Raw genomic sequence first — 21,330 nt, 5'->3', positions numbered from 1 at the left:
ACCTGTATCCTTAAACAACTGGTTTTTCCCCATCTCCTCCACAAGTTATACTGACATCAAATATAGTGAAAGCAGGGGTTATACTGTGGGGGAGGGACATGTTGTGAGATTTTTTAATACACCAGACACTTTCAAATGTAAGATATGGTCCATGACATCAAGGAAGTGGCAATTCATAGAATGTTTCACTATATGACACAGCCTGGCCTCAAACTCACTGTCCTCCAGCCTCTGCCTCCTGATTACTGAGATTACATGCACTGGCCATCACACCAAGCTACTACAAACAATTTTCTTTATAATACTCATGTTTGAATTCAGGGCCTTGGGCTTACTAGGCAGACAATTCTACTACTGAGCTACTCCTCTAGCCCACTGAAAAAATAAAAATTATTAAAAAGTCTTGTGATTTATACACTCTCTTACATTGACTGTCTGCTCACTGCTCCCATTTCTTCTAAATTTCTTCTTCTTCAACATTGTTACTGTTCCTAATCAAGCCATTTTTCACTTATCTCCAAGAATCCTGTCATTCAGCTCTCTCGTTCTCTGACTGCTTAAAATAGTCATTGATGCTTTTCTACTTAAAGTTAAAGCCATCCACATAATTTTTTCATTTCTTTGTGTTTCCTAAACTCAGCTCTTCTCTTGTCAAGTACACTTAATTCATCTTTCCTTTTTTCTGCTTATCCAAGCAGTCTCATATGCACAAATAAATTCCTGCTGTTCTACCACCAGATATTAGATAAAATAACAATTTAAAAACCATTAACATGTTACCATAAATATTTGATTATTAAATATGTAAGCACCAGATTAGGAACTATGAAGTTTATGAAAGATTTAAAAACTTAGCTGCATGCCGACAGCTCACACCTGTAATCCTAGCTATTCAGGAGGCTGAGATCTGAGATTCATGTTTCAAAGCCAGCCTGAGCAGGGAAGTCTATGAGACTCTTTTCTCCAATTAGCTCCCAGAAAACCAGAAGTAGAGCCATGACTCAAAGTGGTAGAGCACTGACCTTGCACAAACAAGCTCAGGGATAGTGCCAGGACTTGAGTTCCAGCCCCATGACCAACAACAAAAAAATCACCTAGACTCTAACCTCAAAGCAATTATAGTCTAATAGAGAATATAAATATATCAAACACATATACATATAACAGCCATTTACAAAAGTTATTGTATGCATGAGTTTCCAAAAGGACTTTAAAGCACTAAAAGAGGTGGAGACAAAAGACATTTCTAGAGATGACTGGGAGGCTAGGGCACATCCTCCTTCCTCTTACTGTCCTGTCTCATACTTATGGAAACAGAGATGCAGAAAGGACAATCTAGGGAACTGAAGTTTTCAAAGACAAAATACTAAAGATGTAGACAGTCCCAGATGGCTTACGCCTGCATTCCTAGCTACTCAGGAGGCTGAGATAGGAGAATCCTAGTTCAAAGGCAGCCCAGGAAGAAAACCCCCTGCAATTCTCTAATTAACCAGCAAAAACCCAAAAGTGGAGCTATGGGTCAAGTCATAAAGTGCTAATCTTGAGCAAAAAAAAAAAAAAAAACCACTAAGGGATCGTATTCAGGCTATCCTGAATTGTTGAATTCAAGCCTCAGTACTGGCATTTGTGTGTTCATGTGTGTAAATGTTTGTAAATGATACTTTTCTACATATTATAACAAGTAGGCATTTATGTATTATATAATCAGTATGTGTCAATGTGACTAGATAATCCTGGTATCATGCAAAATGTAGTAAAACAAAAAAACTTCAATCTTTAGTTCTTTCTTCCTATTCCTCAAGATTTCTCCTTTAAAAATTGGTCCTGAATCATTCAAGGACAAGCAGTGGTATTTAAATTCCAATAAAAACCAATCCTTTCTTCACTCTGAAATTTCTTTTTGCTTTAACAATATGACAGGTCAGCCATAGGTCAATGCTCTGACTCCTACAGCCTTTCCTGTTGATACCCTTTCCTATTCTACCAAAGAGCAGAGAAGAACAACACTGAGGAAGCAATTCATTCTTGATTTCCAGGTTAAGCCATTTTCATTTAACTCAGGAGTATCATTAGTTTTCCTTGGGAAGAAAAATTTTTTATCACCTAGGTTTCATGTAAAGATGGGCTTTACAATTCTATTCAAGTCAATGGTCTATGAGGTAGTGTACCTAAATAAGATCTGAACAGCAAATGTCAGAAATGTACTTATCAATTAACTAAGCAAATCTAAGCATGTAGGTATAGGAACAAAAATATCTAGTATATAATTATGACTGCCATTTATTTTTTCCAGCAAATCTGTCCATTCTGCCAGTTCTCTAAGCAAATAGATTACTGAGGATACTAGCGTGTGAATAGACAGAGCTAAAGAAAACAAATGTTGAATTGATGTTCAGAATCATGATTACAAATATGCCTCCTGTCTGAAAAAAAATGGTTCCTTTGATCTGTCTACCAGGCAATGAAATAGTTACTAAAAAGAAAAGTCTGTGACAATCTTAGTCTATCCTAATAGAAGTATAATAACTGAATTAAAGAAAGGTTGGGTTGGATAAATAATCTCTGAAGTATTGGGTTTCAGTTCTGTGTGCTACATTTTAAAAGAGGAAATAAGCAGGTGGGGCAAGGTTACAACAAAGATTTCTAGATTCTCAAAAAGCCTGAAAAGTATTCATTTAAGAAAGAAATGAAACAATGGTGGATATTTGACACAGAAGTAAATTTAAGAGGAATCATAAGTGCTATTTTAAATATTAAAAATATTTATCTAAAAATGTTCCAGAAGCTCCTGAAAAGCAAAATTTCTGGATGTCCTATATTATCTTGTTCATCTCTCCTCTAATTAGACTAAATTTCTCCTTGGTAACTTCAGGGCATGATTCACACAATCTCTAAGACCCTCCTATTGTAACAATCCATGATTGTATTGGTATTATTGTTACAAGGAATCATACTTTATCCCAACATCATTCTCATTAACTACTAAATTTGTCAAATAATCAAAAGAACCACCTCAAGAAAACAGTAATTATTCCTGAAGAAAGTTAGGCCAGGTCCCTGTGGCTCATACCTGTCATCCTAGCTACTCAGGAGACTGAGATCCAGAGAATCTTGATTCAAAGCCAGCCCAGGCAGAAAACTGAAACTCAATCACCCATTAACCAGTAACATGTTACCAGAGGCATGGCTCAAGTGGTAGAAACCCAAGCAATAAAGCTGAGCAAGTCTTGAGTTTAAATCCTAATATTAACAAAAGAAGGAAGGAAGGAAGGAAGGAAGGAAGGGAGAGAGGGAGGGAGGGAGGGAGGGAGGGGAAGGGAGGGAGGGAGAGGAAGGAAGGGAGGGGAGGGAGGGGAGGGAGGGAGGGAGGGGAAAGGAAAAGGAAAAGAAAAGGGAAAGGGAAAGAGAAGGGAATTCAGGCAGAATGAAACATAGTCTTCCAGGACTATTCTAGAAGGTATACTCACAATGTATGAGAGTCATTCTATAATATTATAAAGAATTCAGTTCTAGAATCTAGACTTCTGCTTGAAAGCTAAATCTGCCAATTCTCAGTGATGTAAATCTAGGCAGTAGTTTAACCTCTCCATATGTCTCCACATTTGTAAAAATGCAGATAACAATGGCATATACTTCTAGGGACTGTTGTGAAGATTACATCAAATGATACTTGTCATAAATTAACTACATATAAGAGCTTTGGGATCTATAAAAATACTTTGTTAATGTTAACAAAGCAGATGTAAATCTCTAACTTGTTATAATCTAAGAATCTCTTCATCTGTTATGAGTTATTTTCTGCTATCACATCAATGTGCCAGGGTAGGGTTGGGAGAGATATAGGGGAGAACCATGAATGGAGTGACAATAATCAAGACGTATTGTGCTAATAAACTGTCATGTGGAACTGAAAGCCCTCTGTACAACTACTTAAAGATGATAATAATAATAATAAACAAAAAATCAACACTGTGCCAAGAAACAGTGTCTTCTTTGGGTAAGATATTTGGCTTGCTTTAATTGGGATCCACTCTACTCCAGGCAAGTAGGAAATGTTAACTGGGACATAGCAGAATTTTGTGGAGTGATAACAGAATATATGTTCTTGCATTCATGGCTTGGCAGAAGCTAAACTAAGAAAGACAACAATGGAAGAGCTAGTTTCAATAGAAAGGTAGGAGAAAAGCAGGGTTTGCTACCAACAGTGACTTAACTGGTACAAATCTGAAAAAAAAGAAAGAAATTTTGATTCAAATATTCCAAACCTAGAAATTTCAAATGCTGTCAACAAAATTTTAACAACCAAATGTATCCCAGGGAATTATTTTGAGATTCTTTACAATAAGCTGGGTACTGTGTTAAGCAGTTTACATATAATACCTTATCAAACTTTCACAAATACCCTGTTATACCATGCATATTTTATTTTTTTTCCATGCACATTTTATACATGTTAAAATTGAGCTTCTTGGGCCAGGCATAGTGATAGATAGCTGTAATTTTAGCTACGTATAAGGCAGAGATGGGAGAATCATGGAAGGATCAAAGGTCAGGTCTCAATAAAAGTGAGACCCTACCTTTAAACTAAAGCACAAAGGGTTATAGGTACAACTCAAGTAGTACAAAGCAAAAGAAAAAAATGCCTGAGTTCAAACCCCAGTACTGCCAACAAGAATTAACAACAAAAAGAAAACCCTCTGAACTTCAAACACGTTAAATCATTTCCTCAAGGTTACATTGCTAATAAAATGCATAAACTATATACCTTACCAGGATACCAAAATCAAATACAGTGACAACAGGGGATATATCTGAACTAGGGAAAGGAAGGGGGACAACAGAATGGTGAGAAAAAGGACAAGGGGGGAACCAATGCAACAGCAATACACACAAGACAGTATGTTGGATATAATCTGTACAATTAAGGGGGGATGGAGAGAGGGATAACAGAGAAAAATGAGGGAAGGGGTAATAAGTTTGACAAGAAATGTACTTATTACCTTATTTATATAACTATAACCCCCCCTGTACATCACCTTGACAATAAAATTTTTTTAATTAAAAATGAATAAACTGCCTAAAACAAGTTGCTTGAGAATGAATTTTTATCCATTTAGAAAATATAACTATAATTTCAGAACAGGTTTGTTTTTTTGTTTTGTTTTGGTCAGCCGTGGGGCTTGAACTCTGGGCCTGGGCGCTATCCCTGAACTCTTCAGCTCAAGGCAAGCACTCTACCACTTGAGCCACAGCGCCACTTCCGGTTTTCTAGTGGTTTGTTGGAGATAAGAGTCTCACAGACTTTTCTGCCCAGGCTGGCTTTGAACCGTGATCCTCAGATCTCAGCCTCCTGAGTAGCTAGGATTACAGGTGTGAGCCACCGGCACCTGGCTTTAAAACAGGCATTTTCCTTACAAATTTTACAAATAAGCTAGAACTACAGGGAAAAAAAGATAACATACATTAAACGAAAGTGGAATGGCTAAACTAAAACATCTTTGCAAAATGTTGCTGGTTTTCTATATACTTAAATTGTACATTATTCAATTACTTAATTTTTGAATCATCCAATTTTGCTTTAAGCATCAAACTACTAAAAATGAGAAGATGCATTCCCTATTACCTAAAAATGGTAGCAAACATTTGATGTTTTTGAAGTTCTACTTCAGTTTGTTTTTTTATGTTGTATTAAAATAAAATGATATGTATATTTGAAATATATATTATTCTACTAAGAAAATTTGTTTTATTTTCTCCGTGATTTTTCTTTTAAAATATTTTCCTTAAATTTGTAATGATAGAATATAATTTTTGTCTTTTCTAATTACTATTTTAAATATAGCAATGATTTATTATATGAAATAGCTTACTTTTTCTGGTTAGGTGAGATAAATATTAAATTCTCTCAAAAATACCTTGTGGTGTCCTCTAAGCAATTATTTAATTTGTAACCTATTTCACTGTTCAAATTAAATTAACTTATTATGTTAAAATATTAGAACTTTAAAACATGTTGCCAAAATGATAAAAATATGTTTTCCAAGGGATATTATGTGTTTCTAAACCCTATGTCTCAAATTAATAGTGGATGGGAAGAGAAAGCAATCATAAAATATTGAAAGGAATGATAGTGGGTTGGGAAGGTGGCTCAGTGGTAAAGTGCTTGCCTTGCATCATGAGGCCCTGTGTTTGATTTCTCAGCACCACATAAGCAGAAAAAGCCAGAAGTGGTGCTGTAGCTCATGTGGTAGAGCAGTAGCCTTGAGCTGAAGAGCTGAGGGACAGTGTCCAGGCCCAGAGTTCAGGCCCCATGACTGGCAAAAAAAAAAAAGGAATGATGGTGATCAAGGTATATTGTATTCATAAACTGCTTTGTTAAATAGTAACTCCTTTGTACAACTACTTGAAGATCATGAAAATAACTAAACTATGTCTCATTACAGAGAAAAAAGAAAATATAACTATATTTCATGGTGGGGGAGCATATCTTCTGGTTGGAGTTAAGGATCTAGTGAAGATAAAAGGTTGTTCTGGGAAATTCTACAGACATGGACCCTGGAGAATGGAGGACTTCAATGATAGAATTATTGATAAAATCTAATATTTCATGATCTACTTGTGTTAGGCTACAGATGACTTGTTGTAACCTAATAATTAATTCTTATTTTTGTCATGTCAATTGTTCTTACTGTACATATCATCCATAAGGTGAAGTCAGTGATGGGGGTCATTCTATAATAGCCTGTCAGGCACATGTGAAGTGAGGCACCATCAAATTTTCTTCCTGTGCAGAAAAAATGAAAACAATCTAGGCCAAATATTGAGTTCATGTCTTGGCTCACATGAGACAAGACCATTCAATTCCTATTTCCAAAGAGGTGTCATTTTTCATTACTCAAATGTTTATAAGAAAAAAATTTTTATTTCCTCAAATTATTGGCAAGCAATAAAGGTACCCACCTATAGACAAAGTTAAGCCAGAGGATACTTAGAACAGGGAGAATGTAAATGCTAACAACAGGATCAAGAAACTTTTAGTAAAAAGTAAAAATGGATCAGATATCCTTTCTTTGCTTAAATAAACTGTATGCCACAACTCAAAGGGGTTTTGATAATTTTGCATTTATTTATTATTTACTTATGATTGTTCATTATTTATAGTATTACTAAATTATCATGAAGTTCATAAAAGTTCATTAGAAGATAAGAATTTCTATAAAAATATTAAAGTTACCTGAAAGGTAATGATTGCATTCAAGAAAAAAGAAAATATCCAGGCTCTGGTGGCTCATGCTTGTAACCCTAGCTACTTGGATATTGAGATAAGGAAGCTAATGGTCTGAAGCCTGCCTGGGCATAAAAGTTTATGAGATCCATTCTCAATAACTGGGTGTAGTGCCACATGCCTGTCATCTGAACTATGTGGGAGGCTGAGATTGAGAAGATAGAGGTTCAAAGTCAGCCCAGGCAGAAAAGTTCATGAGATTCCAACTGAATGGAAGAAACTGGGAATGATTGCATGCACTTATCATCTCAGCTACAGTGAGTAGTAAAAATAAAACAGGAGGATCATAGTCCAAGCATATGCCCAGACAGGAAGTAGGATCCTATCTAAAAAACAGCCAATGTATAAAAGAATTGTAGCTATAACTCAGCAAGAGAGCTCTGGCCTAACAAGCCTGAAACCCTTAGTTCAATTCCCAGTACTGTTAAGAAAGAAGAGAAAATATATTCTTGAATATTTAATGGGAAAATGATGAAGAGTCCAATTACTAAAATTTGGAATCCAAGTGAGATCATTACTTACTAAGGATCTAGCAAAGATTTTGATGGAATAATCTGAGGAATTGTATGCATACAAATAGATAACTGAAATGAAATGGAAATTTTTCTAAGAAAACAAAAACTACCAAAATAGATTTAGGAAGAAACAGAAAGTACAGATAGACTTAAAACAAAGATTAGATTACAATCCAAAAATTGCTCACAAAGAAAAACCTAGGTTTGTATGAAAATAGAATAATCACCAAAGTGATAAGGGAAGATAAAAAAGAGTAATATAGATGGGATTAATTTAATCCAAGTACATTGTATGCATATATGGAAATATTACAAGGAAACCTTAGTGTATGCTAATAGGAGAAAGAGCTAACCTTAGATGGCTTCGCTGATTAATTACAGTAAAATTGTACAATTAAAACCCATCCTTCGGCTGGGAAGGTGGCTCAGTGGTAGAGTGCTTGCCTTGCCTGCATGAGGCCTTGAGTTTGGTTCCTCAGCACCAAATAAGCAGAAAAAGTCAGAAGTGGTGCTGTGGCTCAAGTGGTAGAGGGCTAGCCTTGAGCTGAAGAGCTGAGGGAAAGCACCCAGGCCCAGAGTTCAGGACCCAGGACCGACACACACACACCAAAAAATCCATCCTTCATTAACTTTAAAGAAATATCAAGAGATGGTAATACCCACACCTGTAATCCTAGCTACTCAAGATCAGGAAGACTGTAATTCAAGGCCAGCCCAGGCATAAAAGCTGGGCATTGTGGTACATGACTATCATCATACCTTGGTAAAAGGCTTGCCAAGGAGACCAGCCCAGGGGAAATTTATTCAAAAAATAATAAAAGCACAAAGCGCTGGCATCATGGATCAAGTAGTAGAGTAAAAGTACAAGGTTCTAAGTTCAAACCTACTACCATAAAAAAGAAAAAAAAATAACGAGGAAAAAATATCCCCTGACTAAATCAATGATTTAGGTATTGCCTTAATACCAAAATCAGACAAAGACATTACAAAGAAAACTGAAGACCAATATTTCTCATAATAGTAAAAAATCTTCAACAAAACACTTTAAAATTGAATTCAGCAAAGAATTATACACGATGACCTAGTACAATTTATGTAAGATTACAAGGTCAATTTAATATCAGAAAATCAACATATAATGTATAAACTATATGAACAGAATATGAGGAAAATCCATTAACATCTCAAAAGATACATACACATGTTGATAAGATTCAGTATCATTAGCCAGCCATGGTAGTGCATACCTATAATCCCAGCACTGAGACAGGAGGCTCATTAGTTCCAAAGTCAGCCTGGGCTACTTGGTGAGACTCTGATTTTAAAAGTTATGTTCTCTCTTCTCTTGATAAAATATTTAACAAACTAAGAAAGGAATGGACATTCTTCACCTCAATAAAAGGTATCTAGGAAAGAGTCAAAACTATTATCATACTAAATGATAAAAAGATTGTATGTTTTTCCTCTAACAATAAAAGAACATTTCCTGTTATGACACACATTGTTATTACCTATAAAATTAAGCAATAAACAGACATTAAAGACATTCACTTTGGAGAGAAAGAAGTAAAACTATTTTGCAGATGATGTAACACATTATATAGGTAAAAACTAGCTAATTCACAATTGTTTTTAAAAAACAACTTTTGTTTATAAAAAACTATTCAAGTTATTTTGAAGGACACAAGGCCAATATAAAATTACCTATGTCTTTATACATGCAATAAACAATTAAAAACTAAAACTAAACAAAGCAGGAGGGATCACAATACCGGAATTCAAGTATAGAACCATAATAACAAAGACAGCTTGGTACTGGCACAAAAAGAGACCTGAAGACCAATGGAACAAACTAGAGGACCCAGAAATAAAGCCGCATACGTACAGTCAGTTGATATTTGACAAAGGAGCCAAAGACGTACAGTGGAAGAATCATAACCTCTTCAACTATTGGTGCTGGGAAAACTGGGTGGCCACATGCAGAAAACTAAAAGTAGACCTAGCCTGTCACCATGAACTAACATCAACTCAAAATGGATTACAGACCTTCACATCAAGCCAGATACTCTGAAACTACTGCAGGACAGAGTAGGAGAGGTACTTGAACTTATAGGCACAGGCAGGAACTTCCTGAACAGAGTCCCAAGATCACAACAAATTGGAGAGAGACTGGACAAATGGGACTACCTTAAAATAAAAAGTTTCTGCACAGACAAATAAATAGCAAGCAAACTAGAAAGAAAGACAACGAATTTGGAAAAAATATTTACCAGCAAAATATCAGACAAGGGTCTAATATCCATTATATACAGGGAACTCAAGAAACTAACCCCTCACAAATCTAACAAACCAATCATGAAATGGGCAAGGGAAATAAAGAGAGACTTCTCAGAAGAGATAAAAATGGCAAAGAAACACATGAGGAAATGTTCATCATCCCTGGCTGTAAAGGAAATGCAAATAAAAACAACACGGAGATACCACCTTACCCCAGTCAGAATGGCCCACATCCTAAAGTCAGCCAACAACAAATGCTGGAGGGGATGCGGAGAGAGAAGAACCCTAATGCATTGCTGGTGGGAATGTATACTAATGCAACCACTTTGGAAAACAGTATGGAGGGACCTCAGAGAGCTAAATATAGACCTCCCCTATGACCCAGCCATACCACTCCTAGGCATCTTCCCTGAATAACAGGAACCAGCATACAAAGACACATGCTCCTCCATGTGTCTTCACAATTGCCAAGATTTGGAAACAACCCAGGTGCCCCACTACTGATGAGTGTATCCAAAAATTGTGGTACCTATATATAATGGAATATTATGCAGGCATTAGAAATGACAAAATAAATGGCATTTGCAGGGAAATGGACGGAACTAGAGCAGATTATTTTGAGTGAAGTAAGCCAAGAACAGAGAGACAAACTGCACATGGTCTCTCTGATGTGTGGATGCTAAAGCCAAAATACAAGAAGATATGACAAAGTAACAGGGCTCAAGAAACAAAGGACAGCCACCCATTTTGTCATATGATTGCTAAATGACTCTATGTTCTTGACCATATATATGGTAGATATATGCTCACAACGAAGGAAGCCAGGAGGAGGAACAGAATAACTGGGAACAGCCTACACTAAGCAAAAGGAAGAAATGTAAACATTGCCTCATGTGGAAAAAATAACTTGTATTGTCAAAGCTCACAGAATTCACAAAATGTGTAGACCATGATAATGACAATTTGCCTTGTGAAGGTTAAAATATGTTTGTGACTTTAACTAAGTATCACTATTCCAAAATATTATGAAATATGTGAAATTTATGTAATCACCTAATCTCAATTAAAGAAAAAAAGTGAGAGAAGGGATGGGTTAGGAGAGATGGGTGACAATGTCAGACACTTTGTGCTCATGTACTCTTTTGTAGAATGGGAACCTCTTTGTACAACTACTTAAAGAAAAAAAGAAAAAATAAAACTAAAAGTGAAATAAGATGTAGCTGAATAGTAGTGTACATGCCTAGTATTTGATTCCCAATTCCTCAAAAAATTTCAGGGTTGAAGGTTTGGATGAGTGATAAAGGGCCTGCTTAGTATTTGCAGGAACATAGCTTCAATCACCAGAGCCACCAAAAATTCCATTCACAATAGCATAAAAATAAAACAAAATATGTAGGAATAAAATTTAAGCCACAAGTATAAAATTCATATTAAAATTTACAAAATATTTTGAAGAAAGCAAATATCTAAATAAATGAAGACCTCCATGTTCATAGATTGAAAGACAATATTGTTAAGATGAAAATTCATATATGGAAATTCAAGGGACATAGAATAGTCAACTCAATCTTGGCAAAGAGCACCAAAGTTAGAAGACACATACTTTCTGCTTTCAAAAAGGACCAGAAGGTAATCAAGACAGTTGAAGTACTGGCATAAGGATACACAAATAGATCAGTTATCTAGCATATTAATATAGATCCATGGAGGGCTGGGAAGGTGGCTCAGTGGTAGAGCGTTTGCCTTGCATGCCTGAGGCCCTGGGTTCGATTCCTCAACACCACATAAGCAGAAAGAAAAAAGCCGGAAGTGGCGCTGTGGCTCAAGTGGTAGAGTGCTAGCCTTGAGCTGAAGAGCTGAGGGACAGCGCCCAGGTGCAGAGTTCAGGCCCCACGACTAGACCCAAAAAAAAATAGAGAGAGAGAGAGATCCATGGAATAGAACTGAGAGTCCAGAAATCAACTCATTTACAACAAATAATAGAGTTTTTTTTTAAAATAAGGATGCCAAGACAATTCAATAGGGGAAAAATAGTCTTCAAACCAATGGTCCTGGGACAACTAGATATTCATCCACATGCAAAAGAATAACATTTTATTTTACATCTTCCTCCTACCACATAGAAAACTGAAATCCAAAAACAAATGGATCACAAGCTAGGTATGGTAGCATATGCCTATGGTCCTAGCATCCAGGATACTGAGGGAGGAGGATCACAAGTTCAAGGCCACCAGGAGTGTATAAATAGACCCTGTCTCCAAAAACAATTCATACTCCCCCCCCCAAAAAAAAGGTGTATAGTAGTAAATAATGGTGAAAGCTATAAAACCTTTAGAAAATCCAAAATATAAAAAACCTTAGAGGGGGGACGGGGGGAGGCTGAGAAGGGATGTGAAGGGTAAACAAAGGAGGAGGCTGCAATGCTTGATAAGAAATGTACTCATTATCTTGCCCATGTAATTGTAACCCCTCTGTACAGTATGTTCACAAAAAATAAAAATTAAAAAAACCCTTAGAATTAGAGAAGGAAGGGGCTGGGAAGGTGGCTCAGTGGTAGAATGCTTGCCTTGCATGCATGAGGCCCAGGGTTCGATTCCTCAGTACACATAAGCAAAAAAGAGAAAAAAACTGGAAGTGGCCCTGTGGCTCAAGTGGTAGACCGCTAGCTTTGAGCTGAAGAGCTGAGGGACAGCACCCAGGCCCAGAGTTCAGGCCCCACGACCGGACCCCAAAAAAAAAAAAAAGAATTAGAGAAGGAAATGATAAATGGCTCAATTGGATAATAAGCAAAGGATTTGAATAGGAATTTATTGAAGGAAGACATACAAATACCCAATATCCATATAAAAAGAAGTTCAACATCATTAGCTTCAGGAAAAAGAAAACCAAAACCACAACTGAACTATGAGTTTGGATTCACTAGAATGAATAAAACTTAATTAAAAGATATGGAATAAACAGTGCAATGATGTATGCCAGCATGGGAGAGGCTGCAGCAGGAGGATTGAGAAGTTGAGGTTAACCTGAGTACATAGTAAGGCTCTGTCTCTAGAAAAAGAAGTGTGGAGTAGCTAGAACATCCATACTTGTTTGTGGGAATGCGATATGATGCAACCACTCTGAAAAATAGTCTGGCAGTTCTTTAAGAAGTTAAACATAGACTTAATCATATGGTTCAACAGTTCGACTTATAGGAACATACTATGAATGGAAACATATCTGAAGAGAAATGAATGCAGATTCTAAATAAAAAATGTACACGCATGTTCATAGAGGCATTGTTCGTCATATCCCAAAGTGGAAACAAGCCAATGTCCATCAACAAATGGCCAAATAAATGGGGTATACCTATATAATAGAAAAATCATTCAGCTATAAAAAGAATGAAGTAGTGATTCATTGCTATAATATAAATGAACCTTGAAAATATTGTGCTAAGTAAAATTCAGTCATAAAAGATCACATGTTATATGATTTCCATTTAAATGAAAAGCCCAGAATTGTCAAATCTATAGTCAGAAAGTATATCAATGGTCCCTAAATGTTGGAGTGCAGAGGGCAACAGGGACAAAGGGATGTGACTGTTTATGGATACTGGATTTCTTTGTGCACAAGTTTCAGAATACACTAAAGAGAATGTTGAATTATACACCTTATATTAGTGAAACGTATGATACGTGGATACCTCAATACAGATTTTTTAAAAAGAAGTACTGGGAAAAACTTCTGGGGTCTAGATCTGCATTCTTTTTATTCAGCTCTGAAGACATTTATTTTATAATCCAGAAGAATCAAGAGCTCTCACAAATCATTTTTCATTTCTGAAGGGCTCAACAGCAATCAGTGAGTGGTTAGACCCTGAGGCATAGCTCAGTGGTAGGAAGCAAAAGGCTCTGAGTTCAAAGCCCGAATACCCCTTCTCCCCTGCAAAGAAAACCATGTTAATGCCACCCAAAGATCATGAGGGCAGGTGGAGAATAAGAATGCAGATTCCTTCTCTCAGTAGCTAGTACTGTATTCCGGTGCTGTCGCTACATGCGTTCAGGCAAGTAGAACTTGCCCCAGTATCGGCCCTTTTGGGTCAAGTCATACGGGCTTAACACCTTCCAGATGCCCAGCATGTTGGCGGTGACTATACGCTCAAAGGTCCAGGGGTTTTGGTTGTTTCCTTCTCTTTCCTCTTGAAGTTCTCGCATCTTGTCCAGAGTCTCGCGACTCACAGCCTTCACTGGGAAAGGCAACTTGTGGGCAACCTGCTCCAAGAAACCCTGTACTTCTTTGAATTCACAGCACCACCTCCCCCCCCCATCTCTACTATGAGGCGGCCAGCCTTCACGGGGGTCACATAGTGATCGATCGCGCCTTTGCCTCCCACCCATGTGCTGCCCGACACCTTTGCGGGTGATAGGCTTGAAAGGGGCTGGAATTCTCTAGCGAGCAAACATGTTCTTTGGGTCCATAGAGAGGTTGATTGTCAGGCACATCATTTCAAAATGGCCCCAATGGAAGTAACCACCTCCCAATGCCAAAATTGCAAAATTGCCTTCTGTGAAGTCAGTAGCTTCGGTGGAAGGGCCCCAAATGTCTTTCAAGTTTTTAGGTTCTTTTTTTACTTTTGGGACAAGGGGTGTCCTTTCAACAGATTTAAGCTTGGGTTTATCAGGAATAGAAACATCTTCAAAACATGGCACTGGAAGTAGCATCTTGAGCCCACACTGGCGGGAGCGGCTGTCTCTAAGAATCTGACCAGGGCACACGGAGGAGCAGCACACTGGCACGCGCCAGCAAACACCACATAACCAAGCGCGTCTGGTTAAGCCTGGCTTCCTTCACTGCAGCGCGGGGCTGTTTGATCTGCACTCTTTACCATTGTATACTTGCAAAAAAAGAGATGTCGTTTCCTTGAAGAATTATTTTGGGAAAGCACTAATCTTATTTATGATTAAGATACTATATGTGGGCTGGGAAGGTGGCTCAGTGGTAGAGTGCTTGCCTTGCGTGCATGAGGCCCTGGGTTCGATTCCTCAGCACCACATAAGCAGAAAAAGTGGGAAGTGGTGCTGTGGCTCAAGTGGTAGAGTGCTAGCCTTGAGCTGAAGAGCTGAGGGACAGCACCCAGGCCAAGAGTGTTCAGGCCCCACGACTGACAAAAAAAAAAAAAGATACTATATGTGTTAACATGCATTGAACTTTTTGTCTTTAAAATCACTTAATTTTTTTCAAAGTGAATTCATAGATTATTTTTAAAACTCATAATGCTGCATAACTTACTATTTTTACTTGCTTGATACCACATTTCTTTGAATTGTCTTCAGTGCAAATTAGAGAGTTTTACAACTCTGAATTTATTTTGGTTTAGTTTTTTTTGTTTTTTTTTTGGGGGGGGTCCGGTCATGGGGCCTGAACTCTGAGCCTGGGCCATGTCCCTCAGCTCTTCAGCTCAAGGCTAGCACTCTACCCCTTGAGCCACAGGGCCACTTCAGGCTTTTTTCCTTTGGCTTATGTGGTGCTGAGGAATCGAACCCAGGGCCTCATGCATGCAAGGCAAACGCTCTACCACTGAGCCACCTTCCCAGCCCTGGTTTGGTTTTATGTGGTTTTCTGACAGGGTCTTGACCGGTCAGTAGTCCACACCAGCCTCAAACTTTAATTCTCTTGCCTTGGCCTCTCAAATGGCTAGAATTACAGGCAGTGCTGAGATCACAGGCATGTGTTACCATGCAAAGCCTGAATTGAATAATCTTTAATCTGCATCAGCCATTACAATGCCATTTTTGCCTTTATTAAGAGAGCAAACTATACACAGAATATTTAAGTGGAGTAAGGGATATTAGAAACATACTTATTCTTAAAAATAAAAAATTCTTTCCAAACTATTTTTCTTAAGATCTTAATTTTCAACATCTATTTCACTATAATATGAATTATACAATACTACAAGATGACATGAGATGTTATTTCTAGATGTCCCCACTAATCCAAGGTTTGAAATGACTATCCCAAATTATCTACCACCTAAATTGATTCATTCACATTTTATTGCACTAGTTTCTGTATCATAAAGGCCTAGATATTATCAGCTAATAAAATACAACATTTGGATAAATGTTCCCATGAAATCATTTGCTGTAATCTTGCTACCACATGAAAGACATTTGCTAACCGGCTCCAAGGGAGAAGAAAAAAATTAGTTGAATAATTTATTTCAAATACAGGAACTGTTTGGTGCCACAGTACTTTTTAAATTTAATTTTAGTTTTCTCCATTATTCAGAAACACATCAATTGTAAATGATTCCATTCCAGAAAATTTTCTTGGTTCATGCTCTCCCTGAGTAGTCACTGAACACACACACAAAAAAAAACAACTTGCAGTTATGCAAATTTTTGGAATAAAGTTAAACAAGTAATGAATACTGCCAGACTATTAGTCACGTCTGTATTCTGCCACCCATACATAAATGAAATACAACAAAACAAAGATGTTTGAAGTTGAAAAACAGCTAAATGCCAGTGCCTCATGCCCATAATCTTGGCTATTCAGGAGTCTAAGATCTTAGGATGAAGATTTGAAGCCAGCTGGTACATTAATAAAGTCTATAAGACTCTAATCTCCAATTCATCAGCAAAAACCTAGAAGCGGAGATGGGAGCTAAAGGAAAGTGACCAGGCCCTGAGTTCAAGCCCGAGTACTGGCATAAAATAAAAATATAAAAATAAAGTTGAAAACCTTCAGAAACTGTCTTTCAGTCTTCACTCTCAAAGCTAAAAAGCTCAAACTTCTTATCCAAGCTTCCTCAAGCTGAGATTTCCTCATCATTCTATCGGGCAGAGATATACAACTATACAGCATCTAATAAAATTTTAGGCCATAGTCACCGAATAAATGAGCAAAGCTAAACAAATGGCATTCTTTATCAAATAAACACTAACATGATTGAGCATACAGCATTTCAATCAGTCAACATCTGTTCTATAATCGTATTTCCTATGTTATAAATGTAGTGTGAATGGACAATTCATTTTTATGGATGTACTACCTCACTCTTGCATTTCAATCCTTGTTGGAGAGGTGGTAACAGAAAGGTATGAACTGACTACAGGAGAAGCTGGATTCTGACTCAGGAATGAGTTATTCAAATTGCCCAGCTAGTTAAGGGTTTATGACTTTATGCACAAAACCATTTGTAATTTAATCTTGTGGATTATTATCATCACTGTAATTGGGGGATGATCACAATTTAATAGTTTGAGGATGAATTTGGGTCATTATTGTGAACATTAATTACTGTGCCATGCTATAACATATTGGTGCCTTCAAGGCCTACATAAGCAATATAGGGCTATTGGGCCCATACTGCTGTGAGTTCTTGGCCTGTTTTTGTAATTTTTTAGCTTTTTTTTCCCTTAGAGTGAGCTGGTGACCTACGCTTCCTACTATCCTCTATGAGCCTTTTTAATATTTCTAAACTGCTTCTCCACAGCTGTGGAAGAGGAAATTCTATCATCATGACTGAAGTATAATGATGAGTAAATACAGAAAAATACAGAGTGAGCATTCAAGGAGTTTACACTTAAGCATGAGCTTAAGTGTATGGATTTTTGAATATTTTTGAATATTTTTATTATGTTTAAGTAGTTGTACAAAGGAGTTGCCATTCAACAGGGCAGTTTATGAGTAGAGTGTGCCTTAATCAATGTCATTCCTTTCAACTTTCTCACCCACCCCTACCAAACCACACCTTCCCTCACTTTCTTTTTTTTTTTTGCCAGTCCTGGGGCTTGAAATCAGAGCCTGGGCACTGTCACTGAGCTTCTTTTGCTCAAAACTAGTGCTATACCACTTGAGCCACAGCACAAATCCCAGCCTTTTCTGTCTATGTGGTACTGAGGAATTGAACCCAGAGCTTCATGCATGCTAGGCAAGCACTCTACCACTAAGCCACATTCCCAGTCCTCACTTTCTTAATTTTTAGGTTATGTAATTAATTTTCTTCATCATTTAACAAAATAGTTTAGGTACACAATGCATCTTGATCTGTGTCATCCCTTCAACATCTTCACCCTCCTTTGACTCCTTCCCTTATAGTTCCCAATTTTGTGGTAATACTGTATACTATAAATTCTTGTCTGCATTCTATCCCCTTCCCTCCTTCATTCTTTTATCCCCTTCCCTTGGCCATGACCCCTCTTGCAAGTATCCATTTTTCTGGTACTTGTTTTGTTGGGCTTTGACTTGGTCTTTCTAAAGAATTATATTATTTGCACTCTTAATAAAATCTATTATACTTTAGTTAATTCATTTGCAACCACTTGCATACAACCCAATGCAACAACAAATGCTGGTGAGTATGTGGCCAAAAGAGAACTCTATTACATGTTGGTGGGAATATAAACTTGTTGAACCACTCTGGAAATCAGTATGGAGGGTCCTAAAAAGACTAAACATAGACCTTCCCTATAACTGAGCAATTTTACTCCTGGGTATTTATCCAATAGGGAACACACAAGGCCATACTAAAATGACCAGCACAAACATGTTCATTGCAGCATTCTTTACCTTAACCATGATATGGAATCAGCCCAGATGCCCCTCAGTGGACAAATGGATCGAGAAAATGCAGTATATATACAATGGAATCCTACTTCTCCATGAAGAAGAATGATATTGTACCATTCATAAGGAAATGGAAAAACTTGGAAAAATTATATTAAATGAAGTAAGCCTGACCCAGAGAAACACAGGTTGCATGGTTTCCCTTATTTGTGGTGCATAAAAGACATTTTTTATCTGCACAGTCTTTTTTCTCCATGTATGTTCTTTTTTAGGTCAGACATTATTGGATCACTAAATTCCAGCTGTATAAATACCATATTTGGCAAACCTCCTCCCCTTCATATACTCGAACAATTTTGTGATTTTGGTATGAAGTCCTTAGGCAATTGGAACAGGGTTTGGCTAAGACAAATGTGCTTCTGAAATTTCAGATAAAAGTATTGTCTTTCTAAGCTTGAACACTTAGGATATCTAAGAAATAAATTGTACAGAGATTTAATACTTTGGAAGCATGACTCAGAAATCTAAAAATTCATATAAAACTAAGTATATAAATAGTATTACAAATTCAATCCAATTCAATCAGCTAATGTTTATGGAGTATACACCATGTTCGAGGCGTTATACTACCACTATAGAGGAGAGAATAATGAGGAAGACACAGTCCGTGCTTTAAGACCATAATATCTAGTAAGCAAGATTTGATATAAATGACTAAGATGAAAGGCAACAAAAAGTAAAGCATGTCACACAGGCATAAACAAGATATTATAGGAGTTCAAAGAAATGTGGGCCTAAAGTTAGTTTGGGAATAAGGATCAAAAAATCACAGTGTTCCATAGAATAAACGTCATGCATGATGAGCCTTGTAGTTTGGACAGGTTCTTAAAAAAGAGAATAAGGGAAAGAGGCAGGAGATTTCTCTGATGGAGGAAATTGCAATCATGCACTCTGCAAATACTAAATATTTATTACATGTTAGGCACTATTGTAGGTACTAGGGTAGGGCAGTACAAAAAATAAGAAAGATCGTTACCCTCTTGGGCCTGAAAGTACAATGAGAATACAAAGAGATAATAAATAAACAATAGTAGCACTGATAATAACAGCTCACAAATTTGAGCGCCTATCACGTGTCAGGAACTGTTTAATTACATATCTATAAACTGCATCTCTATAAAGTTGTTGCTATGATCTCTGTTTTACTGACAGAAAATTGAGAGGTTAAACTGCCCAAAAGGACAATGAGAAACAGAGCCATTATGTAATCAGGGGGGATTGTTTGCTTTTTTTTTCCAGTTCTGGAGTTTGAACTCAGAGTCTGGGTGCTGTACCTGAACTTTTGTGCTCAAGGCTAGCGCTCTACCAGTTGAACCACAGCTCCACTTCCAACTTTTTGCTGCATAATTGAGATAAGAGTCTCACAAACTTTCCTGTCCAGGAAGGCTTTGAGCCATAATCCTCCTGAATAGCTACGATTACAGGCTGGAACCACTGGTTCTGTTGTCTTCTGCGCTCACTGCTCTAGCTTTGGGGCTATAGAATAGTACCTAACACGTGGTAGTTCTCCATAAACATCTGTCAAATGAGTAACTGAATCTATAATCACATAAAAATTAGAATTCACATAACAGGACAACTGATAGAATAGTTGTAGCTAAGAGAAAGGATCAAAATATCTCCATAGTCTATGATGCAGAATGAAAATCTAGGAATAGTTTTTTCAGTATCAGAAACAGAACAGGTGAATTGATTTGGTAGGTAGATTTTATTTCATTTTTAGACATGCTGAGTATATGTGGTGAGATCAAAGTAATAAAAGTCTGAAGCTTAGGAAAGAAGATGATGTTTTGGGTATTAATAGAAAGAAAAATAGGATTGAAGGGGATAACACAGAACCTTGAAAAAGACTATATTTAGGTCATTCAAGAAAGATTATCAGTGCAGGATATGGAAAGAGAACTAAAATAACATCACTCATATAGCCAACATAGGGAAATTTCAGGAAGGTGGTTGTCAAACAGTTACGTGTTGAAAGAGAAGTTAAGAGGTTCCTAAAATTCAGAATGAGTATTTGGTAAATAAGCCACTGGTAACCTTTCAGAAGTGTTTGCCTGAAGTAGTAAAGGCAGGAGCCAAATTCCAGGGCTTTTAATTAGAGAAGTAGTCATGACATAAAGTCAGAAGGTATACAATTTCTCAATAAGCTCACCAGAGAACAAATTCTCATACTTTTTGCCTGGTAATCTTATGCCTTGGAATTTATCTTTATAAAAAGTCTCACCAAAAGACAAGGTAAACAAAATATAAACACAGGTGGATGTATATTGCAAGGTTGCCAGCATTAGCAAAAAAAAATAGTAAATTACTGAAATGTTTGAGCATTTTGAACATCATAAAGAAGATGAAAAAACAGAATTGTTTGTGATATATTACACAGAAAACTTTAACACGTAAATTATAAATGTATACCATTTGGGTTGGAGATGTAGCTCAGTAGTCGAGCCATAGTGTAGCATGCACAAGGCCATGGGAACCATTAGCAGCAATGTAAATAATGAGATAATAATAAAGTCTGGAGTTCAGAAAATAAGTCATAGGTAGAAATAATGCTTTGGGTATTAATATTGAGATAAATAGTATTGAAGAGGATATATATATATATATATATATATATATATATATATATATATATAT

The 21,330-nt window shown here is 36.9% G+C and overlaps 1 protein-coding gene and 1 pseudogene across 7 annotated transcripts in view; both read right to left on the bottom strand.

Annotated features, from left to right (window-relative positions):
• The window catches only part of Eda (ectodysplasin A), a 397,427-nt gene that overhangs the window by 307,772 nt on the left and 68,325 nt on the right, over positions 1 to 21,330 (bottom strand). The gene's annotated exons all lie outside the window — the stretch shown is intronic.
• On the bottom strand, positions 13,911 to 14,874 carry LOC105997267 (annotated as a pseudogene).

The sequence above is a fragment of the Dipodomys ordii genome, unplaced genomic scaffold (assembly GCF_000151885.1).
Source record: "Dipodomys ordii isolate 6190 unplaced genomic scaffold, Dord_2.0 Scaffold142, whole genome shotgun sequence".
In the NCBI taxonomy this organism is placed as follows: domain Eukaryota; kingdom Metazoa; phylum Chordata; class Mammalia; order Rodentia; family Heteromyidae; genus Dipodomys; species Dipodomys ordii.
This window is presented reverse-complemented; position numbering and strand designations above follow the sequence as displayed.